At 42.4% G+C, this 23,377-nt stretch overlaps 2 long non-coding RNA genes across 2 annotated transcripts in view; both read left to right on the forward strand.

The window, feature by feature from the left end:
• The first annotated feature begins 3,121 nt into the window (after positions 1-3,121).
• LOC308472782 overlaps positions 3,122-23,377 on the forward strand; it is a 31,883-nt gene continuing 11,627 nt past the window's right edge. The window contains exon 1 of the long non-coding RNA XR_013983726.1: positions 3,122-3,153. This is a non-coding gene — a long non-coding RNA (uncharacterized lncRNA). The remainder of the gene's footprint in view (positions 3,154-23,377) is intronic.
• On the forward strand, positions 11,062-17,987 carry LOC308472769. Its single transcript, XR_013983719.1, has 3 exons — positions 11,062-11,185; positions 16,699-17,623; positions 17,722-17,987. It is a non-coding gene; the product is annotated as an uncharacterized lncRNA (long non-coding RNA).

A 23,377-nucleotide genomic window follows, 5' to 3' on the forward strand; every position in this document is an offset into this window, starting at 1 on the left:
CCAGGGCCAGCCCACGCATGAGGCCAGGTGAGGTGACTGCCTCAGGCAGCAGGATCCGCAGGGGCAGCACATCTTTCTTTCCCCCTTGTTTTCGATATAGATATTCACTCACGCCTTCTTTCTTAGTGGGGAAGAAAGCACCATTTTGTGGTTCACCGTCCTCTCTCATGGCACCTGAAGAGTTTGCTGGGCTCTGTAAAAATCAACTTTTGTTCTTTTGAAAGTTATGTTTTGATATCACTAACCTGGTTACAAAAATAAGCTTAGAAACGTAACAGCAAAACTCTGAAATGTCTAGGGGACATGTAAAAAGTCAGGCGTGCCAGTTAAGTTGATTCTCAGCTTTCTAAATTTCTGTCAGAATTATATAGGTTCATATCACAGAAGGAGGGTCATTTCACACACTTACCGTATTTTTCTGTGTATAAGATGCCCCCATGTATAAGACAACGCCTATTTTTTTAACCCAAAATTAGGAAATCAAGTTATTTAACTATTTTTTGGGGGGGGAGGTCACTTCTGCCAATCGCTCACCCACCTGTCCGCCACTGCCAATCGCACATCTTGCCACAGCCACCAATTGTCTGCCGGCTCACTGCTACCAACAGCCCACCTGCCCACTTGCCGCAGCCGAAGCCAATTGCCAGCAGGCCTTGCCGCAGTCACCAATCACCCGCCCAATCGCCGCTGCCAATCTCCTGCTTCCTGCTGCCATTCATCACATGTCCCCCGCCCTTTGCATTCACTATCCATGTATAAGATGACACCAGTTTTTTGCCAATTTTTTTTTTTTTTAAGCAAAAAGCATTGTCTTATACATGGGAAAAACACGGTACTTGTGCTCTGAGTTGCCTCCAGGTTCGTGCTCATTAAGACAAACGTAGTGATCACAGAGATAATCCTTAGATCAGAGGTTTTCAACCTACATTCTTTTTGCAGCTCCCCTGGGCTCAGGAGCCCAGCTATGTCACCCCTTGCCTGCAGAGCTGGCAGCCCCTCACCCTTTTTCGAACACCCTCCCTTGTGGAGGGTTCCCTCAGCCTCCTCTTCTCTTCCCTCTCCTTGGGAGTCCTCCAGGCAGCTGCTGCTGCTGGACCTGCCCCCACCCTACCCCAAAGAGAGGTGCTCCCAGAGGCACTATTTGCCTGCGGAGCTTATAGCCAGGGCTGCTGCAATAAACAGCTGTGCAAGCCTTTGGGAGGCAGAGATGAGAGAGGGCATGAGAGGAGGAAGGAAATGAAAGAAGGACAGAGGCTAGTGTCGCCCGTGGTACCCCTTGACCATCATTCAAGGCACCCTAGGGTGCCACGGCACACTGGTTGAGAACTACTGCCTTAGAGTATGGCAGGTAGAAATAAGTGCTGCTGTATTAATGGAAACACATCCATGATTTCACAACTCTAACGTTATGTTTGTCCACCTAGGAGAGAAAGTGATTACATGCTGTCAAGGCTGCCTCAAATCTCAGCTCACAAAAGACCAACGCCTATCTCTTCTTATATACAAAAGTGTTTATTGCAGTTCATTGTTTGCTTCACATCCGAGGCGCGCAGCCCTACGTCTGCTAGGCTTAGACCGCTGAAGTCCCCTCTGAATCCGTCCCTCCCCTGCACCAGTTTAAGAGGCTTGCGCTGCTCCACCTCTTTCTCTCTTTCCTTTTCCGCAGGGTCTTTCTGCCCGCTGGGGTTTCGCCCCTCCTGGATTCCTCTGACGCGGAATCAGACTGCTCTTGCCCCCTCCTGCGGGCTTTGGGACCTGGCCCCTCCTCCGGGCTCCCTGTACTTCCGCGCGCCTCTACATTTGAACTTGGCGCGCGCGCCCAACCTCTAACCTTCCTTTTAACAGCTACACTACTCCCTTCACTACTCCCCTCCCCTTCCGGGAGGGTGGCTTGCTCCGACCTCCCTCCTTTCTCTGCTGCCGGAGCTGCTTCCCCTGATACACTGAAACCTCCACCCCCTTCGCTGCACTCTGGCGGGGAGGCTGGTCCTGACGCCCAGCTGCCACTTTGGGATCCTCCGCTGGCCCCCTGCTCCTGACACGTCCCCCCTGGGGCTCCCCTGGCCTTGACCACCGGCGCCCCCTTCTGGGAATCCTCTGATTCGCTGGAAAGACTCATGGAATCTCTTGAGTCATTGTCCTCCTCTTCCTCACTGTCCTGGGATTCATCCCCATCGCTCTCCATCTCCTGCCTACCCTGTGCCTCTGTCCCTGAACCCCTGACACATGCATACAGTGGTACCTCAGGTTAAGTACTTAATTCTTTCTGGAGGTCCGTTCTTAACCTGAAACTGTTCTTAACCTGAAGCACCACTTTAGCTAATGGGGCCTCCTGCTGCTGCCGCCGCGCCGCCGGAGCATGATTTCTGTTCTCATCCTGAAGCAAAGTTCTTAACCTGAGGTAATATTTCTGGGTTGGCAGAGTCTGTAACCTGAAGCGTATGTAACCTGAAGTGTATGTAACCCGAGGTACCACTGTACTGGGGTCATGCATAGTGGGGTCATGCATGCTCATAGCTGTGAAAAGAGTGTGCACATACCAATGCTGTTAAACCATGAAAGATGCAGCTCCTTCTTGAATACATAGGCCATGAGTCAATGTGCTTCTGGATCCCACATTTTACCAATTTATGGTGGAAATTCTATCATTGTGGTTTGGGGTGTATTACTAGTAAATTATGGCTTAGAATTAAACCAAACAGTTTGAACCATCAATGGACCAGAGAGAGCTATAGAGAGGAACATAAGCATGAAAAAGATGAATAGCTTTGAAAAAGAGGCTCTGCTAATGAGATGACAAAAACATACCCTTTGCATATTTTGTGGGTTTTGGTTTTGATATTCTACTTATGTCAAATATATGTAATTTTCAACCCTCATTTTATGAATTCATATACTATTCTGTTTCCTGTGTGGTTAGTAAGCATGCCAAAATTGACACTGTAGAAGTCTTGGAGATTTTCACGTCCAAGACATATTTTCAGGGGGATGGGATTTCTAAATCTGGCTTCTTCTTTTTAGAAGATACCAATGGATATTTGGCTCAGATGCTTTCCAAGTTGGGGTGTCTACCACAAAAGATCAACAGGCAAACAGAAAAGTGTAGTCATATTTTTGGAAACTCGGGCTTGCTCCACCTAAAAGGCAAAAAAGGTAATGACTTTAGCAGATTTAAATCAAATGCTGCTGGACAAATGTATACAAACTATTTCCTATTAGAAATATTTTCTTGTTGGCTAAGCTTCTCCAAGTTTTATTGAAAAAAGGGGGAATTGGATTGCTCATTTTATATCAAAAGTGGGGGGGGGAGCATACTTCAAAATCAATAGAGGGATCCTGAGATATGTTATTGCTCAGTAAAATGTGGTGTGTCAAATAAATATACTTTATTATAGGATATCTCATTTTGAAATATCCATTGTAATTGTTCGGTACTAGCAAATCATAAATCATCCTTGATACCAGTTAATCTGAACCAGATATATGTCTGGAGCAGTACTGAAGCATGTACATGTTATGAAGAAGATCAGATTTGCCCTTGGTTGCAGCAGGAGATGCTAAGGAAGGCAAGAAGCCAACGTCAAAGTCGGGAAGGTAAATCCAGATGATCACTAAATAAGAAAGTCAATGTTGAAGATCCGAAATCCAGCTCAAACCACAGAAGCAGTACAACCATGAGTGAGGACAGGTGGAGACTGTGTGCATCAATGGAAGTCGGTGCAAGAATACTGTGTTCAAATAGGTAGGAGCCGTGGTCAAAAGAGTGGGTGGGGCTAACGGGTCTAGCATAGTGGGGAAAAGAGTCATAGTGCCATCTTATGTAGTGTTATGGGTTTGGGGAGTAGGCTATATGCCAAACCTCTCTAATCCCTAGATCCACCAAGTGCTAAAAGCCAATCAAGCCTTCTAATTCCAAAAATAGCCAAGCTTGCTTCCTGGTGAGGTGGTGGGGGATTAAGGGGGTCGGTGTGAGACTGCTAATGGGTGGGCCCCCTCCCTGAGCAGAGAAAGCCAGAGTTTGGAATAAAGTTTCGCAGTGATGGGACCTAGAAGTAAAGCAGCAAGCTGGGGAGGAAGAGCAACGTTTGAGAGCAATATTTTATTTCTGTTTGAATCCAAGACTGTGGCTATGGGAGAAGTGAGATGCTTTTTGCAGATGGACTAATAATACAGACTTAGCTTCAGGGTTTTTGCAAGGATTATAACTAGATAATGTGTATGAAGCACTTTGAGAAGTTGAAAACATTGTGCAAATACTAAGCATTAAAAACATGGGTATATTTGCTGTAGTGAAAGTAGAGATGATAATGATGATGATGATGCAGATTTAGAAAAAAAATATTAAAGACAACATTACCACTAAATATTTGCCACTGGCAACTTTGGGCTGAGTAATTCCAAATAGTATATCTCAGTCTTTGCAACCAAATGCCTCCCTTGGGTAATTCATGAGGTGAAGACAGTAATGACTTAAAAATATACCTGTTTACCCAAGCTTTCCTGGACTCTGACTCTTTATTTGCATTATTTTGTTTTGTAGACTACCCAGTTTTATTTGAGATATAGGTTTGTGTTTTGTTTTCATCTTATTTTAAGGAAATATTATTGAATGTTGTGAGGTGTGTGTTTAACTGCTTAAGGATTTTTATTATATTAAGCATTGCAGTGATAAGGCTGTAATCAACAAACAACGCATTTACAGAAGCCGGTGCAAAGATTCCCACTAGGGCAACAGGACTTCCCCTGCTCTCAGGAGAACCCCCAGAACAGAACAGGTGGGGAGGAGAGGGGAGATTGTTCTGTGAAATGCTTGCGCTGATAGAATGACCTTCTTAGCACAGCTTTGGGGGTGGGGAATCTATATTTAATAAATAAATACAGTACATAAGTTTCATGAGTAAATAGATAAGATGAATTCTGTTCTCTCTTCCTTAAGAATCCTAAAGTTGTAACCCTAAACACACTAGACACTAAGCTCCGATGAAGATTGTGGTGCATACTTCTGAGTATAAACAGGATTTTGCTGTCAAGGTATTACTACATCTTTAAATGTCTCTAAAGTACACACATGCATATGAACACAATTTAAATCAGCAGGTGATCAGCTGTCCCACCACTGGTGAAATTAATCATCATCTATTCATACTCATTCTTTTTACCTGACAGGACTCAAGGCAACTTACAGATAAAAACAAGAACAATTAAAAACAGAAAATGGGACCAGCAGTCTATAATGTAAAGGACTGTACAGTAAGACATCTGTATCAAATGAAGGGGAGGCAGAATTCTTATATTTCTATCTGCAGAAAAGACAAAGGCTAGGAAACAGTGATGCAGACTCAGCAAATACACCTTAATTTGACTGTAACTTTGAAGTGGCTGTAGCTTTGAAGCCATTTCCTCCCCAGAGTCTGCTCTGCTAACCATGTGACATGGCTCTCACCTTGAAAGTCTATCAAGTTACATAATCCATCTAGCACATTCCTCACCATTCCTATTTTTAATGACCTAGACCGGATTCAACCCAATGGCCTTCTTAAACATTCCTGCCGCTTTCTGTCACTTACAGTATCGAGTTAGGAGCGTGTGTTTTGTGTTTGCTTCTGCACTATTAAATAACACAGCGGGACATAAAGATGTTTCACATGTTTATGGCTTTTTCGTTATCTTCCCAGTTCAGATTCCTTTTGCACATGGTGCCAGTGGGTGAGTGACTTCCCTACATCCATTCTAAAATTCATTTTCCACTATACTGCTGTAACCTTTAACCTGTCAAGAAAAAACTCTTGTTGATCAAAAGACACAAACATTTAAAGGGTCATGTGATGTCCTGGCATTCCCCCTCCCCACCCCCTAGTTCTGTCAATGTCTCTCAGTTATTTTGCCAAATTTCTGCCAAAAACCTAGCCAGCACCTGTCTTTCCTGATTAGTTTTTTAAAAGAAAGGAAAGAGATGGAGAACGCAGGTAGACCTGGAGACACCTGATCTGATTTTTTTGAGGGTAACCAACAATCTGATACCTGTGAGAAGCAGGGCACATCAGTGTGATCTGCAGGTGGCTTTTGCAGTATCAGCACATCTCTAATATTACTGGAGATTTTTGTGCGTGTGAGGAAAAGAAATACATTAACAAGGCCTGTATTGGACAAAAGACATGGGATACAATGGATCTGTCAAGTTAATCCACTATTCTGTCCTCCTTATCCCCTGACGGTAACTAATATCCCTTACAACGTTAAAGCAATTTGCCATTTGTAGCCCTAAAGAGGCAAACATCTTCTTTCCCTTCTTTGTTATAGAGACCACTGTTCATAGATCTAGAAAATTGCGGCAAAGATTCCACTGTAAACTCACTTTGAGGCCTTCCCTGGAAATAGGGGTGGAGAAGACATTTGGACCTGTTCATATTTAAATGCGGACCTACCAAATTTTGTACTTTCTGAAACAATATGAAAACCAAAACACAGCTCTCCTTTGAAAGGAACATTTCTCTGAATTTTGCAATTCTGTTCTCCAACCAAATAATGTGTACAAAAATGTGTCCGTTTGCGGAAGTGTGCATAAAAATGCATTTATGAGCAAAAATAACTTATAAAATGTGTTCCTTTGGGAGACATTGCATGCAAAAATGTACATCTTGTGGAAAATATGGACTAAAACAATTGCAAACTGATGCAGGACTGTGGAGAACTGAGGACTGGAAAAATGAGAAACCACCATTGACATATTTGTCCATCCCTAACTATAAATAAGCAGAATTTAAAAGGACAACATGTTAATGTGACCATCTGGCTTACAGTTCTATTGTGTGGTTGTTGGGCAGGGGGAGGGGCAAAGAGTCTTGACTTACAATAGACCCCCATTACAAAACATATCAGTTAAAGGGCACATTCCCACTTTGTATGATTGCAATAAAACATGGCATGGAGGAAAAAAGCAGTTTGGTGAGTTGTCTTGGTGCTATTTTCATAGGAGAGTTTTGAACTCCACAAGTACTTTAATGCTCTATTAAAATGCTTAGCTTGACATCTAAAAATCATTATGGCTTCTCATGTTTTTAAAACCGTTTTAGATACTATTGACACTTTCTTAAGAAAGAATTGCAGCTTCAGTTATGCCCTGAGTGTGTATTGGTGGGAAAGAGGGGTGCTAATATTCTTGACTGTCATTTTTCAGAAAGGCCCAGAAGAAGGTTCCATGGATTATTACAAAGAGTAATAAATATTCGGTGAACCATTATTTTTTTAAGCCTAAAGAGCTCTGGTTTACAGAAATGCAGTCTGTTGCATGTTACTACTCAAAATAACATAAAACCAGGCAAGATGGTTTTATATTCAAGCTGCCGTTCTTAAGTAGCAGCGGAAAAGAAGGAGCACTCATGTGCTTCTCAACCAGTGAAGGAGGAGTGGGTGCCATTCAAGTGGTACAACCATAGAGACACTCTACCTATGGAAAGGTCTGTGTTAGCCTGCAAATGCTGATTACATCAGCCACTCAACTGCCGAATAGTAGAGTTCTATGCAAGTACAGTGGTACCTCGGGTTACAGACATTTCAGATTACAGACGCTTCAGGTTACAGACTCTGCTAACCCAGAAATAGTACCTCAGGTTAAGAACTTTACTTCAGGATGAGAACAGAAATCGCACACCAGCGGCATGGCAGCAGCAGGAGGCCTCATTAGCTAAAGTGGTACCTCAGGTTAAGAACAGTTTCAGGTTAAGAATGGACCTCCAGAACAAATTAAGTTCTTAACCCGAGGTACCACTGTACAGGGTTGCAGTGTTTGGACTACTGTGGTGAGTTTATTAGACTGTAAAACTGTAAGCTGGGACAGTTGTGAATTTCATTTCTTGGAAAGCACTTACTATACATTAAATAATAAATGATAAAAACAATGAGGAAGCAATCCAGATGGAGAGGAAGAGGCGTGAGAGGTGGAATTAAAGAGCCATACATTTATGGGAGGGGGTGCCACATAACAGCACCCCGCTTTCAAGAACATATGTGTCTGGAATACGCCCAGGGTTTGTTTGTTTTTTACAGTTGTTCCAAATCCACAATGATTTCTTCTCAATCAATTTATATTTTATTCCTCATCCTCTTCCAGAGGAGGTCCATGGATCCAAAAGCTTCTCTGCACAGCCAATTCTCCACAGCTCCTAACATACTTAAGATTCCTTCAGCTTTGCTCAACCCAACTCTGTACCGCATCCATTTAAGATGATCTTTGTATTGTTCATTCTTGGCAAAAGTAGAGCCCAGTCCATCTGCCTTATGTTGGGGATGCAGCGCACAAGGCCCCATTCTGTTGCATTATAATCTGGTGGTTAGGACTTAGAAGCTGAGAGGCAAACCAGCAGTTCAGCATGCTTAGGCAGGGCTAAAATGCAAAATATTCATGGCTAGGTCACAATTTCTACTGGCCAACAGTTTGGCATCAAAAGGTAGAATTCAAATCTCCTAGCTCCAGCCTACCTGCGAGGCAGAAATTAGGAGAACTAAGGAAGGCCTGTTGCTCAGTGGTAGAACATCTGCTTTTCATGCAGAAAGTCCCAGGTTCATTCGCCACTACCTACAGTATAGTTAGGCCCAAGAGTGAACCCATAAGAAATCCTGAAGAGTCACTGACAGTCAGTGTCAACAATGCTGAGCTAGATGGGCCAATGGCCTGACTGCATCCTATGTTCCTGTAATGTTTTCCCATTATCACTATCTCAGCCACATCCCACAATTCTCCTGGTCAAACCTGCCTCTCCTGTTCTTGTTAAAAGTGAAAATCCGGACACAAAAGTGGTTGAGGTGTTGTTGTTTTTTGCATGTTTGTTTTGGGCCGAAGTTGTTGAGCGTTGCAAAATCTCAAAAAAAAGAAAGAGAAGAAGACCTTTTGAGCTGTTTTTAAGGAAATTCTCCAAATTCTACACGTCCAACATGGGTTGCCAATACGTCCAGATTTCCCCAGACATTTCAGCGATTTCCGCCCAGACTCCATTTCTGACGGCCAAATCCAGGCTATGTCCGGGAAATTCCGGTCATATGGCAACCTTAATTTAACCCAACTTCATGCAGGAAATAGTTTCCCTTCAGTGAAAGCTGTTTTTTAAAATAATAATTAAAAAATCCCTCCGAGTAGGAGGGAAAATAAGTATAGTAGCCCAGGGTTGATTTACTCTCCTTCCTATTTGGGGGAACATGTCAGGGGAAGCAGGAAGGCTTTGAATCTAGTGGATCCAAGTATCCCTCAATCTGTATCCTGGTGCATCCCCTTTGTCTTGTCAGTTGTCAGAGTACTGACAGTCAGGAGCACCAAGGCCATTTTTTCCATGCTGACTGGGAAGGTGCTTCAGTTAAGAGAATTCTGTATGTGAAGGTGGAGCTTCTTCTCTACTTGCAGAGCAGAAGATCTGCAAAACCCTACCATGACTAGGATGCCCTCCCACAGACCGTAAGATTGTGCCTCAAGTGAGTGAGAAATAGTTCTTTTTTTATTGGAACGCGTGCTGAAGCAAATATGCCGAAGAGGGAAATTCTGGATTTATTGTTAATTTCTATCAGAATGGGTTTTTCCCTTTTGCACTTGGGTTTGCCGTTTTGAATTCCAGCTGGATAAAGTGTTCTTTTTGTCTACTTTCCATTATGTGTGGTGTATACCTTTTCAAATGTCAAATCCCGCAGACATCAGTGGTTTTATGCAGTTGAGGACAAAGTTACTGTTGTAAGAATCAAAATATTCAACATGACCTTTGTATGGAAGTCTAGTGGTTAATTAATGAACTGATTCTTTTTGCAGCCCGAAACCTCCTGGATCGGCATATTTTTAAAACCCAATTTTTCATATGTATATTTAAATGCATGTTTAAATATCAGTTTCTATTTTGCACAGCGTTTCTGAGCATGTGCTGTTGAACACTTTTTAGGGGAGACCTTTAAACTAAACATGGAAAGGACTGAGCCTGCATGCCCAGGGACACTTGCAATGGGGCTTTCTGTACAGACCTCTACCCTATCCCCAATTCAAGCCCTTGCATATGTAGTCCAATGCCTGAACCAGGCTTATGTTATATAGCATTGTGATGTCATTACATTAATTGCATAATCCCTCAATGACTAGGACAAGGGTGAATTTCAATGCACTGCTGACTTTCCTTTGGCCTATAGTGCTTGGCTGCTTCCAACATCACATCAGGTTGGGGTGCTTGCTTCCTTCCCTTGCCAGGCCTTTTCCAGGAGGGAGGGAGGAAGAGATCTGGGGTACGAGAGAAAAAGAAGGGTGTGCTCAGCAGAGAAATAGAGGGGCAGATAGCAGAGGAAGAGGGGTGGATTGGGAGAGAGAGAGCAGGAAAGAGAGAGAGAGAGAGAGAGAGAGAGAGAGAGAGAGAGAGAGAGAGAGTGTTGTGGGAAATTATAGGCAGATGGAGGTATGCGGTCAAAAAGAGAGAGGCAGGGTGAGAGTGTGAGAAGAGTTTTGAAGGTGTGGATCAGCCAACCCAATCTGTACTTTCAAAGACATCCCTCAATGGGATGCATATGTTGATGAGCTGTGTCCTGTCTCTCCTTCATGCCTCTGACAAATTCTTTTCCAGGCAATAGCTTTGAACAACCCAGTGACGCCATATCCAGCAATATTTCTGGCAAAGCAGCCCTGGAGGTCCACTCTGCACCAGCAGGTCACTTCACAAAACATAACTCTGTACTAGCACAGTGTTGATTGTGCATAAAGGTCATGCCCCCAAATCAAAAAGATGTGAGCAATACAGTTAGACAGAGCAGTAGAAAAATGGTGTTGAATGGACAGGGTGTTACCATTCCGTTTTCTGTTGTCATTTTCATAATCCACAAGAGTTCTTACCGCATTCACTGCCCTGAAACAATGCAAAAAGGAAGTATTGGGCAACAGGAGAAAAGAAAGATTTGTGCGCTCTGTTCCAAGTTATTTCATAATGTTTTTCTTGGATCAGTTTGAAACAAATGGGAATGACTATGCCTCTGTTATTATTACTTCATACACCACTTTCTGTGGAACCCGTAGAAAAAAAAACATTATTAATCAACATGGGGGGGGGGAGGATCGCAAATCAAGTCTTTCTGAGATGCGCAAATTGCAGCAGCACCACAGGCCTTGGAGGTTGGCACTTTCAACATAACACACTTCTTGGCACCCTCATTGCTAGCGGTTACAAGAAAGGTACGTTTTCAATATACAGTAGTACCTTGTTTTGCTACCGGGATTCGTTCCGGAGCCCCGGTCGCTGGCCGAAAAGGATGCTGGACAAAGTGCCGCGCCTGCGCATGTGCGCGGAGCAGTTTGTGCTTTTGCACATGTGCGAAGCACGATTTAGCACTTCTGCGCATGCGCGAGTGGCGAACCCAGAAGTAACCCGTTCCGGTACTTCTGGGTTTGGCACGGACGTTCGATGGAATGCGTGCTCGACAAGGCGGGAGCTAGACGAGGTACCACTGTATGTGATATTCGTCAACCTTTGCAACTCCAGGCTAGCCTCAAAAAGCCATTTCTAGACACTAGTCCCTGTTTGGTCTGCAGTATGAAGACATGTTTGCCCAGAAAAATACAATTTTTTTAAAAGAATAATTTTAATCATGCCTAGAATGTAGCACCTTATGGCTTGTTCCTAATACTGTGGTGAAGTTTTCAAGCTGTGGAGTCAAGCACAGAGCAGCACAAAGCAAAAAGTAGCAAGAGGACTTTTTGAGCAGTGTAATATGTCATGGCTTCAGCATGGTGCATTACAGCACAGGAATCAACTTGTGTGTTATAAAACACTAGCAGCCTTGTTCCCGGCATTGCTCAGGGATTCTCAGAAACAAAAAAACAGAAAAATCACCTCAGTTTTGAAATCAGTGGCTAAAATCAGGGCAGTTTTTGAAAGGATCAGTCCACCCTCTTGATTCAAAATAGTACCCAACTGTATCTAAACCTAGGCAAAAGCCTGCTCCATGATCTCAGGAACTATAATGTGAAATTTGGTTATGGTATCTTGAGGTGCCCAAATGAGTGGCAAAGAAACAAGCAGCTTCTCGAGATATATGGTGCATAATTGGAGCTCTTGCCTGGGTCTGTAATCTATAGAAATCTCCTCTAACCAGCCTTGACATGAATGTGTTTGTGGCTCTGTTGCTCTTAAACAGATAAAAGTTGAGCTGACATACTTGGCTCATAAAGATTGTTCCATCAGTGCAAGCATTTCTCCTTGCCCAGTAGAACAGTCGTCCCTCTCCTTCCCCTGCACACTGTTCTTGAAGGTCAGATTTTGGGGAGCTAGGGCAGGGTGCAATCGAAGAAGGAGGGAAGCCCCAATGCGCTTCCCTCCTTGCACTGGCTTCCACTTGCGGAACAGGCCACTTGAATCCCACCCAATACATTTGTCTAAGCAATGGAAGCAACGTAATATTTAGTTTGATGGTGGGTTTCTGTCTGAAGTTTGCACAGTTCTTGATCTTATTTCTTTGCTGATTTTCATTTTCACATAAAATTAAAAACACAAACAGAGAGAGAGAAAGCATGTCCAACTGTTTTATTTTGATTTGGGGGATTCATTTTTGCTAACCTGAAAGCCAGCTTGAATCTACGTAAATCAATCAAGAACTACAAAACCACAGTAAACAGTCAAAGGACTGTAAACGGCAAATTAACAAAATACTGACAATGCAGTAGGGGGACCCAGTAAACACAAAGAAGCAGGGCCAGTAAATACAGAAGACACCCTGCTTTGCTTCCTTTTCCCATTGTCATTTCTTCATTCCTCATTCTCAGGCCACATCCTCTCTAGCCTGATTATCAACCTGTCTTATACTGAGTCAGACCATTGGTCCACCTAGAACAGTGCTGTTTATTCTAGCTAGCAGCTGCTCTTCAGGGTTTTAGGCAGAGAGAACTTTTACATTACCAGCGGCCTGATTCTTTCAGCTGGAGATGTTAGGAATTCAATTTGCTGTATGTAAAGCATTTGCTTTTCTAAAGACCTGTAGCCCTCAGAGCAGACGGTCTATATATGTCAGAGAATGAGGTATCAGGATGGACTCTCCCACTTCAGACGGCAGGTGTGTGGAGGGGATGTCACGTTGCTGAATGCTCCTCTGCAGTAAGACAAACAAACAAGCAAACAAACAAACTTCCAGAAAATAGAAAACAGCATGGCAGGCAAAGAACTGCTGTGTTTCTTTTCTATTTGCTAGAGAGTTTGGGAAAGTGGAAGAGGAGAGTTGAAAACCATAATCCACCAGCTGTTGTCTGAAGTGGTACAATCCAGCCTAATCCCTTATCATTCTTTTGCCTTATTTATTTGGAAGAGAAGCCTCTTCCAGGCCTATGGTGTGAGTGGAGAACCATTCAATAAAGTACTGGTTGTTGTAGCAGCAACAGTAGAAGTAGTAGAAATACTAGGATGTTTATTTGCTTAACATGTGATCATTACTAAAAGGGCTTATCTTGATGTATTTTAATAGTGTTTAATTGTACAGTACAATATTATGCAGTGAATCACTGAATGACTATATAACATGGTTTATCCATATATGCCAAGGTAAATTTGGGACTATGTGCTCTGGCCTGATCATGTCAGTTATTTTATTTTCTCTGCGGCACTTGAAACTTGATAGGTTTCCAAACACGAATTGAAAAGTTTCTTCTGCCACTTTATGAAAGCGCAGTTTCTGGCTTTCCAGTTGGCACAAAGCTGTTGTTTGCCTCCTAATCTGTAGTTTGTAGAAATTACGGGAGTCAGAAGGAAATTCAGCAAAAAGCACTTCTTTCCCTGCCTATAACAGTTGACTAGACTCTTATCATAACTTTTTGCTTACAGTACTGTACTATGGCATTCTCCTTAGTCTACAATTCAGGGTAAATGAAAGATAAATGAAAACAGAGCTCGTAGATACCAAATGCCACAGCCCAGGCCATCAGCAGCAGCACTTCTGGATTACCATTCCCTTAACAAAATACACCAAAACTCTGTCATATATTTTTGCAACAATTCATTATTTTACACATTACAGTGGTACCTCAGGTTAAGTACTTAATTCGTTCCGGAGGTTGGTACTTAACCTGAAACTGTTCTTAACCTGAAGCACCACTTTAGCTAATGGGGCCTCCCGCTGCCGCCGCGCCACCGGCGCACAATTTCTGTTCTCATCCTGAAGCAAAGTTCTTAACCTGAAGCACTATTTCTGGGTTAGCAGAGTCTGTAACCTGAAGCGTATGTAACCTGAAGTGTATGTAACCTGAGGTACCACTGTACCTAATACCTCTCCCCCCAAAAAATGACCCCTGAATTTTTGAATTTTATTGACATTGATGCTGCATTTTATGTTGTATTTTATGCTGTTTTATGCTGTTTTTAAGTCGCATTTTAATTAATGTTTTATATTTGCTGTTAGCCGCCCTGAGCCCGGTTTTTAAACCAGGAAGGGCAGGGTATAAATAATTTATTATTATTATTATTATTATTATTATTATTATTAAAGTCGAATGTACAATCCCTTTCATGAGTAATATCTCACTTCCCATAATGGATTTGGCCTCCAAATCATGCACCTAGGAATACATTACCATAGCAACATAGATTTTCTACAAGAGGGATGAGGAGTCTGTGGTTCTCCAAAGGTTCTTGCTCCAATTAGCCCCGGCCAGCATGGCCAAAAGTCAGGGATGATGACTAGAGGGCCACAGGTTCCCCATAAAAGAATGAGGGACGATAGTTCCCTCCCCAGCCCTTGTGCAGCTGGGCCATGCATCACCCTGTTAAACTGATGCTTCTGTGGGCATCCAGGTAATGTGAAACAGGGGGACTGCCCTCTGCACTCCCTAAATGACATCTGTTTCTGGCACATTCATAAGAACACCAGAAGGGCTCTGCTGGATCAGTCCAATGGCATCCTGTACTCACAGTGGCCAACCAGATGTCTGCAGGAAACACAAGCAGGATCATCATCATCATCATCATTTTATTTGTATGCTGCCTTCCCATAGTTAAAACAATGCTCAAGGCAGCCTACAACATGACAAGATTTACATAATGATCAACATAACAAAAGTCATAAACAATAAACACATCAAAAAGTACACAACCAAATAAAAAACAATTTCCACATAAATCATAAAATCTGCAACTAAGAATACAGCATTAATATCAATCACAATTTGAAATGACATAGAGAAAAAAATAAAAGCAATTTAAAAACAAAAAGAAAACAAAAACGGAGCCCTCTCTGTTAGAATTCCTGCTCAATGATTGCAGTCATGGGATTGTTGTCTATCACATGGTGGTGTATGTTTTGACTCCACAGAGTGGGAAGTGAAGGAGACAGGATGTTTGTATTACCGTGTTCCGTGAAGTGGGACTATTGTCTTTTGTTCTTTCTCTCTTTGCTGCCTGATGCTAGAGAGAGAGGGAGCCATGTTGGAATGCTCCGTGTGTGTTTATATGTAAATAAAGTAGATTAGCCGAAATGCTGAGTTGCTGAGGTCTGTCACGCAAGCTGTTGAAGACTCTGCGGATCCCTAAGTGTGCTGATGTCTGTTGGCATCTGTCGCTGTGATGTTCGGGCTGAAGAAAGCTTCTGAAGCTCCTGAACAAAAGACCAGGAGGGAGAGAACATGCCAGTCAGGCATGTGTTTCTGCCAGGGTAGGACGAGCTCCTGACACTCTCTGCCCAGCAGCAGCAGCAGCAGTCCTTTATGGAGCCTGTCAGGCCCCGCCCCAAGCCAGGTGGAGAGAAGCAGGGCAGGGCCCTTCAGGCTCCCAGCAGGTCAGGCCTCCATAAAGAACTGTGACAGTCCTCCATAAAGGATGTGAGCACAAGAGCACAGAAGCAATACAGCCTCCAACTGCAGAGGTAGGGCATAGCCATCGTGGATAGTATCCACCACTAGCCTTCTCCTCCATGAATTTTTGTGCGGCATGCTGGAAGCTTTCCCTGTGTAAAAACACCTGGATACATTAAGGAATGGTGACACGGTCTAAATGAGTGATCGGTGCAGAAATCTCTTCCTGTGTGCTGATTGCCCTCCCGGATTCTGACATGTTATTTGACTTGTAACCATCTTTTGGCATCTGCTCTTATTTGATAATGACTGAAAGTCTTCCTGATGCAGGAATGTTCTAAAAGTTAAAGTCTGCCTAAAGGTCTGTGTTATTGCATTTTGAAATGCTGAAGAAGAAGAAAATTCTCCATCTTAAAAAGATGCCACCCAGATTCCTTTGCATTTGTCTGTCTGCAAGAAGGATGAGAAACCTGTGGTCCTCCAGATGCTGTTGATGTCATTTCCCATCAGCCCCAGCCAGCATGGCCAATGGTCAGCGATTAGGACAATTAAGTCCAATAACGTCTGGAGGGTTCCCTATTCCTGGTCTGCATTTTTGTAATAAGCACAGTATCCTAATAAAAATAGTTACTGTGCATCTTTCTGCCTACAGGGCGAATTCACTTTTAAATTTACATTGGCACACTCCTTGATGGGGGGGGGGAATAGCAACAGAGGAAATATATTGAAGTCTATTAAGAATTATTACATTTTTTAGGGAAAACAGTTCCAAGTATTGCACATAAAATCGCTCTTTGTTCCTTGCCAATCTTTGTCTGTAGAGCATTGTTGTCTTATCCACCCTCTTCAGAAAGAATTCAGGAGAGAGAGAAAATTGGCCTCTCTGAACTTTCCCTCACTTGTTGTCTTTCTTTCAGCTGCAACTCTCCATGTGACGGATCCTGTGTCATAAATGCTGGCATAAGGATGCTATAAAAGGCAGCTGGGCTACTTTGAGAAAACATCTGGCAACCCCCTCCCCCCAAGACCTTTTCTTAAAAAAGAGGAGGATTGGGATCTTATCTGAGAGCCGTTGTGCAACAGAGGATTGTGTGTTGGTGTTGGACTAGGACCAGGGAGACCTGGGTTCAAATTCCTTCTCAGCCTTGAAGTGTACTGAGTGGCCTTGAACTCTTTGCCAAAAGAAGAGACAAAATATAAACAGGAGAAACTGCAGCTGCCCCAGTGATGAGCAACCCTCTACACAGTCAAGCTTCAGGTTATTAGAGGTGCATGTCTCTCTCTCCCAAACCAATATACCATGGGTAGGGAAACTAAGGCCCAGGAGCTGGATCAGGCCCAATCGCCTTCTAAATCTGGCCCATGGATGGTCCGAGAATCAGCATGTTTTTGCATGAGTAGAATGTGTCCTTTTATTTAAAATGCATCTCTGGGTTATTGTGGGGCATAGGAATTTGTTCATTTCCCCCCAAAAAATATAGTCTGGCCCCCCACAAGTTCTGAGGGACAGTGGACCAGCCCCCTGCTGAAAAAGGTTGCTTACCCCTGCAATATACCTTTGAATTTTTCTCCCATTTCAATACTTTACTCTCTCAGGGGAGTCTCCCTAGCTCCCTGCAATTCCAAACAATTAGTGGGAGTGCTGTAACTCAGTAACGCTTTGCATACAGAAGTTCCCATGTTCAATCCCTCGCATTGCCAAGTCTGGGAAATGCCTGTCTGAAAAACAGAGCCCCTACCAATCAGGATAGTCCAACCTTCCCCAACCTGGTGCCCACCTGATGGTTTGGACCATGATTCCCATTGAGTTTAGTATAGGCCATGCTGATTAGGGCCATAGCTGTCAACATTTCCCTTTTTTAAAGGGAAATTCCCTTATTTTGAATAAGATTCCTCGCAAGACAAGGGAAAAGTTGACAGCTATGGTTAGGGCTGATGAGAGCTGTTGTTCAACACATCTGCAGGGCTTCAGATTGGGAAGGCTCGTGTAGACATTATTGAGCTAGCAATGGTCCAAAGTAGTATAGGACAGTTTCCTATGTTTGTAGCATCAACAGTGGTGGTAATTACAACTTAGAGATCCTTTGCAGCTGAAGACTATTGGAAGATCTGCCATACAGAGAGCAAGACAGGATTTTCCATCCCAAAAACTGTTTGAGATTTTAAATACTGACGTATATTAGGGGTGGTCCAAGCTAGCAATATCTATAACAGAGGTGGGAAAGCTCAGGCCTGGAGGTCAAATGTGCCCCCTAAGCCATCTGTGTCTGGCCCTCTCTTCAGGCCACACCCCTCACTGGATCTGCTTTGAACTCCCAAATGCTTTTGTTTCCAGACTGGAATTTGTCTTTGATAATGCTTGCCTGGAGGAGAGTATATGAGTGTATGTAGGAACCAGCCTACTGCACAGTGGTCACATTTACAGTTGTTGCTCTTCTCACTTTAATGTCTGGTCCAGCCCACAACCCTTGGAAGCTTGCCCATAAGAGAGTTGGAATGAAGAAGTTAGTTACTGGTATGAGCTTTCGTGTGTATGCACACTTCTTCAGACGAAAACTCATACCAATAACTAACTTAGTTGGTCTCTAGGGTGCTACTGGAAGGATTTTTTTAAAAAAATTATTTTATTTGTTTTATTTTGTTTCGACTATGGCAGACCAATACAGCTACCTACCTGTAAGAGGATATTCAGAGAGACTAGCACAGTCCCAAGAGGTTTAGCAGGTATTGGTTCACAGGGGAAATTTAAGACAGAGTTTGAGGAGAAGTTTCTTTCAACAGCAGGAGTTTGACATTATCATACCTACAACCATCTATATCTGACATTGGCGGGAAGGTAAACTGTGTTTCTGTGAGCTCTGGTTTCTGTCATGGTGTTCCATTGCGCCAGAAGCGGTTCAGTCATGCTGGCCTCATGACCCAGAAAGCTGTCTGTGGACAAATGCCGGCTCCCTCAGCCTGAAAGCGAGATGAACGCCACACCGCATTGTCGCCTTTGACTGGCCTTAACCGTCCAGAGGTCCTTTACCTTTACCTTTTTTTATATCCGACAGTATCTGATAGTAGACATTTAGTAGCGGTCAGATTTGAAAGTATCTGCTTTACAGTGGATTTGAAGATATCCAAACAATGATCAATATTTGACATGAGACATGCAGAAGCAGCCAGTACTGTAGTTTACAGTATCTCCTTTTCGGACTTCCGGGTTGGCGCCATCGCCGAATGGCGGACTCCCTCCGAGCTCCGGAGGGAGTCTGCTCGGCAGGGGCTGGGTCCTACCGCACCGGCGATGCGGGGACCCTTAAAAACCACGGCCACGAGGGTCGTGGACATGGAGACTCGGCTGGCACCGCTAGCGCCCTCCCGACTCGTGAAGGAGCCTTTTTAAAGGCTAAGGATCGGGTGCCGGGGAGAAGCGTGGTGCTTTGAGTCCTCTGCTATCCCTGCCGAGCGCAGCCGCATGCCATCCGGCGGAGAGCGCTGACTTCTTCTATTGAAAATTCGGACTTTTAGACAACAACCCGTGAGTAATTTGGAAACTGGGTTTAAAAGGAGGAAAAAAAGAATTTCTTTTTGAATTGGATACGAGCGGCGGGGGATCCAAAAAGGAAGTCAGTCCCCCCCCCTATTGTAAACCTTTCAAGACAAGGACGGGGTAACCAAGGTCCAAAAAGATTTGTTTGCTGATAAAAACTAAGAATTTCACGATGGGGAATTATAAGAACTGTGCTGGAGGATGAACTGAGGGAGAAGAAACGTAACCCCCCCCCCCCTGGGAACCGGGGTGATTGAAGAGAGAGCCTGGTGAAAAGAGTCGGAGATTTTGACAGCTGTCAAAGTAGCTGTCAAAGTCGGAAAGCAGAGAGGATTTTATTATGAGAACTTTGCTGGCTAAATTTGTTACAATTTGCTACAATTTGTTAAAACTTGGATACAAAATGGCGAAAATATGGATAACAATCGGACTTTTGGACTAGAGAAGACAAAGTTATAACAATCCCCCTAGAGGAGTTTCGGGACATTACAAAGATGGTCGTAAGTGAAAAAAACACCATTGGAATTTTACAGGACTGGTTATCTTCTGGGAAAGCTGCGAAACGGAAACAATATTTTGTCTACAGGGTGTTCAGCTAAAGGAGACAATAGAATTTTCTATTGAAGAAAGGAAGGGACTGAACGCAAGTTTTTGTTCCTGAATAATAATAATCCCTGCAGACTTACTAAGCTTCTGAATTAGAACGTTTCAGCAGCGGAACAAGAGAAAACTGGACTACAATTTGGAAAGAACAATGGGGGGAGTTTTATTACAGATCTGAAGTTAAGTGTTCTAAAAATGTTTATGAAAGGGAAAAAAAAAAAAAAGAAAAGAAAAAACCAGCAAGGAGTTGGGGGAAATAGGTGATTTATGGATTGTAAGAATCCCAGGCGGATAACATGGTTTGGTGGTCAGGGGGAAATTAAACCGGGGACAGGGGGGGAGAACTATAATCCAAAGGCTTGTTAACTTCTTTTTTTTGAATTAGCTTTGTCTTATCTATTATACTCTTTATTTCTTATTTCTGATACTTTTATTATGTGGGGAGTTTTTATTATTAAAAAAAGGGAAATTGTGGAATGAAAATGGGGTGGGCCTTGGGAAAGAAATTTTTTGTGTTTTATTAAGGGTATTGATGTGGAGTGCAGAAATTTTAAATTCGAATAATGGTTTAACAAATTAAGTTTTTAATTAGAATTGAGAGCTTGTGGAGCCAACAATATGAAAAAGGAATATGGTAGGGGTGGGGGAAGGGGGGAGTCCCAGAAAGCGGATATATGAAAATAAGGATATATGAAAATATGTAAATTCTTGCTTTCTGTATTTTCTTTTTTTTTTGAAAATTTTAATAAATATTATTTAAAAAAAAAAAAAAAAAAATACAGTATCTCCTTTTCAAAATTTTCTCAATTTATTTTCCCTTAACCAAGCGGTCGTTATTCTGCAGGGAACACCAAGTTATCATGTGGGAAAATTAAGGCCGTCCTCTGGCATTTTTGTATGCCTCTTCAAAAATGAGGGAGAGGTTGTTACTAGGGAATCAAGAGTACACAAACATAGACACAGGGACTGTCACATGAAAGCAGGAACAGCTCAATAGAAGTGGCTCTGGGATATGTCTACTTGTGAGTGTGACTGCTTGGTTCATCCCCAAGGGAAGCCAAATTGTCTGCCTGAGGAAAACGATAAATGCCAGCACTAAATTAAGAACATTAGGAGACTGGAGAAACAATATTTAACCATTCCTGTGTAGAACTCAGCAAAAAGAAGCCAAACTTCCCCAAAGGCTGGTTGAAAGCACATTCCTGGTGATAAGCTGATTTGGATTCATTTCTTTTTTTCCAAGTACAGTTATTTTTAATAATCACAGGTTGAACAGTCTTGTGTCTTTAAAAATGGGAACAAACTAGATTATAGAGAATAAGTGATTTGCCACAGTACCAATGACTTATTTCTAGGCTGTATATCAGAATGATATTCAAATGGAGAAATAATAAAATAAATTTTAAATTTTCCCCTACTGGAATCACAAACAAACTTGTGTCTTGTGATGCTTCTAGATTTCATATCTGATGCACCAGCAGGATTTCTGCAATCCTTCAGACACCTCTTGAGGGACTCTGTCAATCATCAAGCACTTGAATGACACTATTGCGCAAGGATTTGCTTCAGTGCCAGATTTTGGTACCTGTCTTGAGGATGCTCAAAGCAACTGAGCAAATTCTTAAGAAAAGCTATTGAAGCAGCTGTCAAACTGTGGCATTGCTCCCTGCCAGAATTTGCAACCTGAGCAGGATAAAGAGAGGCAAAAGGGGGAAACAGAGGCACAGTTTTTGTCCAGTTTAAGCAAGCAGCTTCCAACCTCATGTTAAAATGACTTGTAATGGGGAGATTTCAGACAACTGGAAAACCCAGACAGTCTGCTCGAAAAAAGGAAGGTAATGAGAGCACAATATTAGATTCAGGAATTACAAATATCTGATGCCCCAGAGAGAAACGGCCAGGTTATTCTATCTCTTCAGATGAAATTGATACAAAATCTGGGATTGAAAACAAAATTCTTTATTCAGATTCTGAAAATATGACTCTCCTTACTGGAAGGCGCCATATTTGGAGTAATGTGAGATTGATGTGAAAGGCTGCAAAGTTTGACAGGATGTCTGCCCTCGGAACTCCTAGCCCAGATGATAAATTGCAAATCTAGGAGGAAGGCTGTGTTTGTAATGGAGTGTTCACACATGAAGGGGGCACATGAACACTAACAAGCAGTAAACCCCAAGTGAGAAGAAAGGAAGAGATTTCCCCAGGCCTCTCAACCTCAGAATGTCTGTGTATTCCCTATATTTTGCAACCTCTGAGCAAAACATAGCAGAGGCGCGACCACAGATGCTGACAGAGATGACTGGCCCTTGTACGGTCAGAATGTTAAATTAAGGCTATGGCTGCATTCACCAAGCATTTTATTCTGTCTTCCCAGTATTCCTATACCTGTTAATTTTCACATTTTATGTGATCTTTCACACATCATGTAAAATCCACTTCTGGAAATCTTGCAGAATCTAGTTTAATGCCCATTTCTGTTTTAATTGTTTCAAGACAAGAATATATTTGCACCCTGGAAACCCAGAATATCATGGGACTCTTGCATTGTAAATTTCCTTGAAGGAAAGGCTGGCTATAAATGGAATAGTTCTATCTGGCAAAACACTGATTTAGCATGAGACAGTAGGATCAGGGCAGAACTATGGCAGCCCAATGCATCAATTTCTGAAGTACCACCTGCCTATCCTGGATTCCATGGTATCTTTTAGGTCCAAGTTTGAGTTTAATATTAATATTTAACATTGAAAAGATGACTTTCAGGATGAACTAGCCTGAAGTATATTTGTGGATAGAAAATACATTCACAATTTTCAATCATAGATGTTCAAAGAAATGTACTATGTAGAAGGGCTCTGTTTATTTTATTCTAAACGTTACACTGTCCAACAATAACTCTGGTCATAATAACAAAGCAAAATGTGGTGTGAGTTAAATGCTGACAATACTTTCAGAACATACATTTTTTTCAGAATTGGAAGTGTCACTCAGACTTCTTGTTTAGGGATGTTTAAGAAAAATCATTAAACAAAGCAAGTGCCATTATGAACGACTTCCAGTGGATGTTGTTAATAATGGCACTAGGCCATTATATCTTCCGACTGTTGCAATAATAAAAGGAACACTTGATGAATAATTTTATACTTTCAACTGTTTTTTTAAAATATAACATTAGCTGGCCTTAGCTACAAGCAAAGAAGTATTTATATCTGTAAGACAGCCACACAGATGTCAAAAACTATGGATGTCTCTACTGCTAAAGTTCATAGGAATTTTGTCTCTGATATAGGCAGGAAAGGGAGACCCAAAGCACACATAAATATATTTGACAGTTTAAATTTATTATAGTAGCTATGTGGTACCTATTACATCAGTAAATTCTTATGAAAGGAAATGTTTATTTCAGAATGCCTGAATGATATTAATGTGTTTGCTCTGCCAGATCAAAATGAAGTGTCAAG

This window comes from Podarcis pityusensis (genome assembly GCF_964106645.2).
Source record: "Podarcis pityusensis genome assembly, chromosome: 1".
Classification (NCBI taxonomy): Eukaryota; Metazoa; Chordata; class Lepidosauria; order Squamata; family Lacertidae; genus Podarcis; species Podarcis pityusensis.